We start from the raw sequence: 10,586 nt of genomic DNA on the forward strand, positions 1-10,586 counted from the left end.
TCATGGGGGACACAGTAGCAACACTACATGACCAAAGCTGTGGATCCAGAGAAGGGTGGCAAAATGGACCCAAGAAGTCAGCCTTTAGGACCCGTGTTTAAAACTCAGGGTGTAAATACATCATCAAAGGTTTAGCTAGTTTTGTTCACATAATTCACAGAACACTGGCATCACAAATTCAAGTTGATTCAATTCACTAGGTCACAAAACTGTCTAGATCTTAAGTGTTTGAGGACTTTAAAGAATCTATGTCTGCTGCTGTTGGGCTGGGATGTGTAAATGTTAATTGTGCCAAATCCTTGAGGTCTTTTTCAGATCTTAAATATGCATTCTACTTTTCACTCAGTTTATATTATCAACCACTGAAGTGTTTAGATCTCCAAATATAATTGTCCATTTTTCTGTTATTAATCATATCCCTTTCCAGTTCATGTATTTTAAGGTTCATTTGTCAATCACCTGTATATCTGAAGATTAGTATGTCCTTTCAGAGAATTGGCCTCATTATGTAATGATTCTATCATTTATTTTTAGCAGCATTCTTTGTGGAGATTTATCCCATATTAAATGTATCCCTCTAATTTATATTTAATTGGTGTTTGGGTGACATTTTTCAACCTTTCACATAATTATGTATAGTTCTGGCTGGAGTGATAGCACAGTGGGTAGGGTGTTTTCCTTGCACGTGGCCAACCCAGGTTTAATTCCTCCATCCCTCTTGGAGGGTCCCACAAGCTACTGAGAGCATCTCACCTGCATGGCAAAGCCCGGCAAGCTAACCGTGGTTTATTCGATATGCCAAAAACAGTAACAATTCTCACAATGGAGACGTTACTGGTGCCCACTCAAGCAAATTGATGAACAACGGGAGGACAGACAGTGGTATATATCTTTATATTCATGTACTTATTTTCACTGGTCATCTCTATATTTTAATAATTGTGGTGCCAGTGGGGATCTCTGGGTGATTTATGTGAGGTGGGTGGGCTGGAGAGACACAGCAGCCTCAAGAAAGAAATCACTTTTTCTCTATCAACCTTTGCCTCCTCAGAAACACCTGGAAGATATTAGGACTGAAGAAAGACTGTGATGAGCTACTGCACAGTAAAGACCTTATGTCCCACAAGCCTAACAAGGCAGCCATCAAACTGCATCTGAGTCCCATTGTGGGAGGTGATTCTTACCACCTGACTTCTCAGAGAGTCATGGACTCAGACTAAAGTGAGGAATTGCTCTCTGCAGAAAAGGAAAATCAATCCTAGACCATACCCAGGCCTCTGAGTCATCGTCTCTCCCTCACAGAAAAGAATTTCAGGATAAATTGAGCAACGAAGTAAAAAACTAGGTTTAAGTTAAAGAAGAATCTGAAGAAGAAGATGGAGGTGGAGAGAGAGAGAGAGAGAGAGAGAGAGAGAGTCACAGTGTTAAAGTATAAAAGTAAAATCTCAACAAGGGAGATGACGTGTGGGCATGATGTGCATGCAGGCACTATGTACATAGGATGACAACACACATGTATGCAGTGACACATGTGCTCAGGTAGCACACATGTGCATTTCCTTTTTCAAGTTGGCTTGTACAGTGTTCTTGCCAAGCTGCCCCACCTTGGGTTTTCCACCTAGATAAGAGCCCATTGCTAGGGTGATTGCCAAGGGGAAGAGTTGGGAGCAGTTGAAGGTCTTCTTTGACTTCCTTTCCTGGACTTTGTTCCTGCTGGAATTTCTCTCAAAAAAGGGGTCTAGAGGCTGGAGCAATAGCACAGCATGTAGGGTGTTCGCCTTGCAAGCGGTCAACCCGGGTTCAATTTCCAGCGTCCCATATGGTCCCCTGAGCACCGCTAGGGGTAATTCCTGAGTGCAGATCCAGGAGTAACCCTGGGCATTTCCGGGTGTAACCCCCCCAAAAAAAAACAAAAAAAGGGGGGCTAGCCTTCTCTGGGTCTCTGCGGTCACCAGTTAAAGGTCTTATCATGTTTTGTTTTGTATATCCACAGGGTGGGTCCTTGCAGTCTTAGAGCTAGTCAGTTTTATTACTTCCCCAAAAAATTATTGTCAAGGTGGAACCCTTTCCCTATATGCCCCACCTGCTTCTGTTGAGTTTAAATAATTTATATTGAAGATTATTTTTATATTGTTGGATTAAATCTACCACTTAAAATATTATATTCAGCTTATCCAGAATCTGCCTTGGTCAGACTGCAAATCACTCCAAGAATTTACTTAATCAATTAGTAAACGGAGGCTGGAGGAGTAGTACACAGATAAGGCACTTGGTTGGATCCTGGCACCCCATATGGTCTCCCAAGCCCAGCCAGAACTGATCCCTTAGCATAGACCAGGAGTCAGTCCCTTACACTGCTAGGCATGGCTCAAAAACAAAACCAAAACCAAAACCAAAAAAAAAAAATCCCTCAGAAAGCAAGAACTGAATGTGCCCCCCAAATCCAGTGCAAGGTGGGTAGGCAAAGAAGAGGATTCCTTCCTTCCTTCCTTCCTTCCTTCCTTCCTTCCTTCCTTCCTTCCTTCCTTCCTCCCTTTCTCCATCCTTCCTTCCTTCCTTCCTTCCTTCCTTCCTTCCTATCTTTTTAAAATAAAACAAATTTATTTGAAAATTAAAGGGAGGGAAGGAGAGAGGTAGGTAAAGATATATGCTCCTCCGAGAACTCAGGCATCTCCAGAGTGGAAAGCACAAGAGCACATCCCAGGCATGGAGGTGCAAACCATTCTGCCTGAGTAGGGAAACACATCCTGAAGAATGTTGACATCTCAGGCAGAAGGAGGCCAAGAGGCACAGTTCCTCTACCCAAATAGTTTGTCTGCAGTTTTCCCAATCTGCCCTTTGAAAGGACCACTATGGTTTCATTTTGAAAAGTCTTAGAGTCATCGGTTTACAACCTAGTAAGAAAAACATCCCAGACCTCAAGAGCATGGACATAAATGCCCAGACCTCTGACCACAGATAACAAGGATGATTCAAGTCAATGTAACAAGTTGTGTTAATCACTCTGTTTTGCTTCTGTCCCCTGCGCTTGCTTGCTCAAGGCCGTGAGAATGCACCTAGCAGGGGTCACCCAGACAAGTAGACAGGAGGACACAGGGCATAAAAACCTCTCCCGGAGGGCGATTGGGGTTCCCAGTCTCTTAGGCTTGTGTACCCTTAGTGCCGAATTCGTATAGGAGTGCCCTCAGCACTAAGTCCCTTGTTAGAGTGTATTTTGGTGTGTCTATAAAACCTTGAAACATTTGTCCCATCTCTGTGTGTCTCAGTCCTTGGCTGAGCTCAGCTTTGTGGCCACTTAACATTTGGAGGTTCCACTGAGATCTCTGGCCACCTAACACTTTCCATCCCCACCTCTGTTCATTGCCAGTGTGGTTGCCACAGGGAGCTCTTGATGGCCTTTTGATATTCTCTTCAGGGTCTTTGTTCCCGTCAGTGGGGGAGCCTCCTCTCCTTCTGGAAGCCCCTTTTTTTCCCATCCATTTTAAATGTGAGTTTTTAATCTCTTGTCAATTGGTGTCATACAAATAATCTTTTCCACTGTATGGATTGTCTGTTCACTCCTTTTATTATTATCTCTTTGATATAAAAAATTCTCAGCTTTGAAGTGTTCAAATGTATCAACTTTTTAAAATGTGTCTTCTTTAAGGGATCTATATCTACCCTGAAATTGATTAAAGGTATTTTCTTCATTTATCTCCTGTGATGTAGGCAGGTAGATTAGGAAAACCCCTCCCCACCCTACACACACACACACACACACACACACACACACACACACACACGCACACACACCCCAAGGCAATGAAATTTCTGGGAAGTAATAATGCCACCAGCCTTAAGTCTGATCCACCTTGTTCAATACAGAAAGCAAAACCTGATAATACCTCCTCTAACAGGGACCCTGAGGAGACTAGAGCGCCCCCGCCTTCCCCGCCTCCTTACAGAAAGGGCCTGGAGGGAATTACTCAAGGACCCTCAATTTCTTCCTTCATTTTGATTAACCCTCAGCTAGCGCAGACCAGAAAAGGCTGGACCCAACCTCTGAGAGAATATCGAGCAGGAACAAAGGTAAAAAAATGAGTTTCAAAGAAGTGTAATCCCAACTTTACCCCGTTGGAGACCACCCTAGCAACAGACTATTACCTTGCCAAAAAGCACCACATTGGGGCAGATTGGAGAAACCCTATAAAGGTCAACTTGAACAAAGGGAGGTTGTGCAGTGCTGCCTGAGCCCATGTACTGCTTATGCCCCCATGGTCGAACACATGTGCCACCCGAGCACATGTGTTGCCTGCATCTACCCTCGTGAGATGTATACTCTCATGCTTTCTTATCTAATCCTGGGTTGTAGGGGTTCGCTCTGTTTCTAGAAAGGCCCACATTTCTTCTTGAGCTTGCTACTCTCTCTCATTTTCTCTCCCTCTTTCCCCTTCCTAAAATCCTCCAAATAAAATCTGTTTTTACTTCACTGCTCATCTACTCCTGAAATTCTTTTTTGAGAGGTGACAAGAACTCTGAAATCCTGGGTCCTGGGGTGGCAGAGGTGGATCAGGAGAAAGTGACTGTCTCTCTCCTCCCCCACCTCAGATAAGCCACCCCTGGGGGGGACCCACCAACAAAGTAGTCTTAATTTTTTTTAATTTGCCATTTTTTTGTGCTTAAGGTGTGAGATAGGTACCAAAATTATTTTTTTCCATGTGGATAATCCATTATCTCAGCACACATAATGATAGCAGCAGTCCCCCAGCCGACCATATGACCTGCCCTTGACCTTCATTCACCAGGAAGACCACATCTTCCAGGTAATCAGGGGTGCTGTGGAATAGACATGGACTCTTTGCATGAATCAGTGTGGTTTTCCCCACATTGTCAAAATGACTCCAGCCTTTTAGTAAGTCTTAATATCTAGTAGGGTCTCCAGGAAACTGGTTTGCAAATAGACTTGGTGATAAATAAATATATATATATAAAGCATTCAAATTAATAGAGGGAAATAAAAATGGTATTTTAGCCTATTGTTTATTTAGAGATAACATAAGGTTTGCTCTGGAGCAAATGGCAACTGGCTCATGAGATAGTACTGTTCCCGGAATCAAAGATCACCCTGTCCCCCTTCATGGAAGACAGGACTTATGGTCCATCTGGTTCCAGGTGACCACCAAACTGCATTCCATGTTACCTTACCTCCAGCCCTTACACACAACAGAAAGGTAGAATGAGCCCACGGGTCCCACAGGTCTCTGTTCCCTTTCCCACCCATGACAACATAAAACCCACTTGGCCTTTCCCAGGGTGTGACTCTACCCCAGCCTCACCTGAGACCTGTAGGATCTGCCCAGGAGTGTACCCCAATAAACTCCTGTTTTCACTTTATTTGTCTCTGTCCCTCTCGCCAGGGAAGGTCTCAGACCTATCAGATAATATCTGTAAGAGTATACAAGTTTTGTTATTGGAAGCATGCATTAATCAATCAAGTTACTACACATATTCCATTTTCATCTAGACAAAGAATTGATTTATGTAAAAAATGAGATATTTGAGGCACAAGAAAAGTGGTTAAATTTGATGGTGAGTTCAAGAATGGGTGTGCGACATTTTGGGAGGCTGAGAACTGCCTCTCCGGCTTATCCAGCGGAGGAAAAAGAGATGGGGGACCACAGACTGTTGTTAAAATGACCCATTTAATGCAGAGCTGTTAGTATACTTACAGAACATCTGAAGGGGTCTGATGTAGGTTCAGGTAGGTGTGATTGATCATTTTCAGAGGAAAAGCGTTTCAATGGAGGCAATTCTCTTGGGGGAATTAACTCAAGGAGACACTCTGTCTCCCAGGGACATCTATAATGCTTTTCACTTCCCCTTTAATTATACATATTAAACAATTAAGTTTACTTCTTGTTTATAATTGCAGTTCTTGGGATAAACAGAGTAAGAGATATAGATTTCAAAACTTAGTTTTCTGGGCCCTGAGGGCAAGTGAATCTTTTACTGTAAATCCCAGACTAAGTCCTCAGTCTTAGGACTTAGGGAGGAGTGGGAGAGGGGTTCAGCTTTTCCTTCTCCTGGGGGTCCTGTCTCTTAAATCAAAATGGCTTGCATCAACACCGTGCTACTATGCTTTTTAGATTGTCCCATTTCAATGCCCCTCACCTCAAGTCCGTCCAGGTTCCGTGGTGGGACCTCCCTTTTGGGGTGTTAGGTACTACAGCAACCTGAGTCAAGTAATTATGACAGATGCCCGGGAGTAGATATATTTCAGTCATTCAACTCCCAGATATTAGGAACATAGCATTAAAGGTCTTTCTGTGCTTAAGCAAAGAATATTGCTCTATGGTCAAATATGTAAAGGTTATTGGGGAAATAAGAAAGTAAATAATTCACTACAAATACAAAGTCCATAGTTACTAGAAGGTTTGACTAATAAGTAACCAATCCTGACTTGGGGAATTGTGACAATGAGAGGTAAAGCCAAAAGAAAAGGTTAAAGATAAACTCAATGGATCAGAAGTGATAATAAGAGCACTGTAAGCTTCTGTGGGGGAAGAAAAAGGGGCAGTTCACGGATGAGGCTTAAAACACTTAGGATTAATATTCAATATTTGACTTCTTTTGTTGTTTTTACTTCAAAGTATCTGTTGAGATAAATGTCATAAATCAGGGCTTTTAAAACTTAGTCTACTCACAACATAGCACAGCGGTAGGGCGTTCGCCTTACAAGCGGCCAACATGGCAGACCCGAGTTCGATTCCTCCGCCCCTCTCGGAGAGCCCGGCAAGCTACCGAGAGTATTCGATATGCCAAACACAGTAACAACAAAGTCTCCAATGGAGACGTTACTGGGCCCGCTCGAGCAAATCGACGATCAATGGGAGGGCCTTTACCTTTACCTTTACTCACAACATCATTTGGTCCAAGAAAGGTTTTACACCATTGTAGGTATATATATGTATAAAACAGGAATGCAATACAGTGGAATACCATGAGACTTAAGAAAAGATAAAATCCTATATTTGGCTGGAGTGTTGTTAGAACTGGAAAGTATCATGCTAAGTGAAGTAAATTAATTTCACACATCTGTGAGATATAGAGAAATAAAGCAATAGAGTAGAGAGTACCTATTACAGAACATGGATTACAGAACTGATAAAACCAACTAAGGAATGGGACAGAAAAATGGAGGGAAAATTATGGGGCAAATAGAGATGACATTGGAGAAACTTGGGCACTTTGGTGGTGAGGTATCTTAACTGTACATCAAAACCATAAATGTTAACACCATTGTCAATATGTAACCCAAACCAGAATAACTTTTTAAATGAGTTTTCCAAGTGGGTAAGGCAGGGGAATGGTAAGGGATATTGGTTTAAAAACATGGATACTCTCAAAGCTTATTGGAAAGTCAGGTATGAGCCAGCGGTGACAGGGCAACTGCAGCCTCATGGGATGGGGGCAGAACCAGTTCGTTCTTCACGCTGGACTGAGGCCATGCGTTGCCCCCCATCAGTGACTCTCCCATACAGCCATGGCACCAGAGGCACATGGACCTAATCCAGAGCCCGGCAGTTTGTGGTAGAAATGTGAATGGACTATGTGCTAAACTACGGCGCCATGCCCGCCCCCCACCCCGCCTGCGAAGGAAAGGGTGTCTGTCTCTTCCGCCTCCCCCCCCCCACCCCCCAGCAGGACGGTGGCCTCCTCAGAGCTTATTGGAATGCCAGGTATGAGCCGGTGGTGACGGGGCAACTGCAGCCTCATGGGATGGGGGGTGGAACCGGCTCTTCCTTCATGCCCTACCAAGGCCATGAGTTGCCCCCCATGTGTGGCTCTCCAGCACGGCCATGGCACCAGATGCACAGAAACCAATCTCGTAGTTATCCGGCTCTTGGCAGAAATCCCTCCAGACTTAATTAGCAAAATATGAGAAAGTGGCCACGCGATATCATATGATTTTCATAACCAGCAATAGAAAACAAATTATTTCACAATGCCTTTTCAGCAGTTCTGATTGTTGGGGGGGGGGAGAATTCCAAACAATAATGGTGAATCTTTCGTTGAAATAATGAATGTAATCAAAGTAGAGAGTTAAGTAGAAATCATCTGCCTCACAGGCATCAGGAGGGGTGGGAGGGGGGTATATTGGGGTTCTTGGTGGTGAAAAATAATTACTGGTGAAGGGAAGGGTGTTTGATCATTGCATGACCAAGACTTAAACCTGAAAGCTTTGTAACTTTTCTCACCGTGATTCAATAAATAAATTTAACAAATTAATTAATTAATTAATTAAATTAAAAACATGGATACTAGTGTTGGGTGTAGAGTTGGAACATTGTATGCAAGCTCTATTATTAACAGCATTGCAAATTATAGTAAGTTACAGTGCCAAAAAAACTCCTGAGTGCAGAGCCAGGAATAACCCCTGTGCATCGACAGGTGTGACCCAAAATGCAAAAAAAAAAAAAAAAATTAAAAGGCGATATTTCTGAAAGTAAGTAATTTCAAATTACCAATTATAACTCTTACAAATAATTATTTGAGGTTATTTTCAATTATGAAATCATCTTTAGCTGTATTTTGAATGAAATATTTTCTACTCTTTATATATTAATTTCTATAATAAATCTTGTCTTTTAACATTAAATAGGTTACAAATTTTCCTTGTAGTGACATATTTAAATCATTCTCATTTTTTATAAATATCCAGCAATTTGGAATCTATGAACCATTATTTAAAAAAATAAACAAAATTAGATTTCTGCTCAGTCAAAAATAAAACAACTGCATCTTTCAATTTCAATTATCTATTTAAACTTTACCTTCTTGAGAGTTGCCTTAATTGTGCATGTAGTAATAAGCTTTTGTAACCAGAGTTCATTTTGCAAAGGTTTAAAAACAAATGACTGCAAAGGGCATGGCTTTAATTAAGTTAATGATTTTGATATTATCTTGAAGTACAACATTTAACTCTGGTGATATTTTTTTGGCTATGAGTGCCTCCCATTGGTTCATGTAGTGAATAAAAGTGGCGTGTTCATTGTCACCAGCTTTAACTTTTGCTATAATCCAACATTCTCGCTCATCATTGCTCTTACACCATCTGTTCATACTCCTACGCTATTTTTCCACTTTAAACATTCATTTGTCTAAAAAAAGACCATAAATTTCAGATATATATCTTGCCCTCATGTTTGCCCTTCAAAAAGGTGACAGAACAATAATTTCTCATGTATGCTTTCTTAATAAACATATCTCCCATAAAGAAGATACGTGGCACGTTATCAATATCAGTTATTTCATCTAATTGAATTGCAAGATTTGGGCTGCCCTTAAACCTGGTAATAAGCTACTTGAAGTGGTCATTGTTCATGTTACAAAAAGTTCTGAAAGCAGCATCATCTGATAAAGGATTTTTGTAAATCCCGTCCTCCTACTTTTTTCCATAAACTTTTTCTGACATTTTAATAAGAGCTGGTTAAGTGAGATCTCCTATTGCACAAGGCTTTTATTTTTCCCAATTAAACATAAAGTTTCAGGGGGCAAGAGAGAATACATGAGCTAAGTCACTTGCCTTATATGCAGCAGAAACCTAGCCTGAATTCTCAGCACCACTGTTTCTCAAAAAATGCCCAAGGGTAACCCACTTGAGTCAAAGAAATAAAACAGCAGGTAAAGCATTTGTCTTGTATGTAGTTAACCCTGGTTGGTTCTTCCAAATCCCACAAGAGCCCCTGAGGCCCTCCAGAAGTGATTGCTGAGCAGAGCCAGGTATAAGCCCTGAGCACAACTAGGTGTGGTATAGAAAAAAAAATCACGAGAAGCAACTAAGTCTTTTTCATTAACAGAAATAAATTTCTCAGATTATTGTTTTAATTTGTTTGCATATTTTATAAATTGTTCAAAATATTGGGATCAGAGCAATAGTAGGGCATTTGCCTTGCATATGACCAACCCAGTTTCTATCCCTGGCACCCCATATGGTTCCATGAGCCCACCAGGAGTGATCCGTGAGCATATAACCAGGACTAAGCTCTGAGCACTATTGAATGTGGCTCAAAGATCCCCTTCAAAAAAGAAATTGCCCAAAATATTCCTTTGGTGTATTGAAGTATCCTGCATGATTAATAATAGTATGCTATTTTAGTTTGATTGGTTCACAATCTCCACATCTAAAATGCCATTACAAATTATGCATAAAAGGTTTTCCCACACCATGTTTATAGAGGTCAACCCATACTACAAAACTGATTTGACACAGTTTTCTTTTATTGTAAATTTAGGAACACTACAACCTCGTAGCAAAGAGTCTATTATACTGTCACCAGAATTTTTACCACTTCATTCTAAATTTGCATCCACTTATTCATAACAGAAAAAAATCTGTTTGGAAATATACATATTAATAATACTTCCTCAAATAAATTCTAGCATTAGTTCATAAAATTATGTATATTAAATTCACTAAATTATTTAATTGCATCATTACATAATTTTTAAAATTATATTCAAGCATACAGCTGTGATGGTGGAGAAATAGTATAAAAGAACTTTTGTCTTTACATGCTACGATTAAACACCTATGTTTCTATTAA

This window comes from Sorex fumeus, unplaced genomic scaffold (assembly GCF_029834395.1).
Source record: "Sorex fumeus unplaced genomic scaffold, SorFum_2.1 ptg000037l, whole genome shotgun sequence".
Taxonomy (NCBI): domain Eukaryota; kingdom Metazoa; phylum Chordata; class Mammalia; order Eulipotyphla; family Soricidae; genus Sorex; species Sorex fumeus.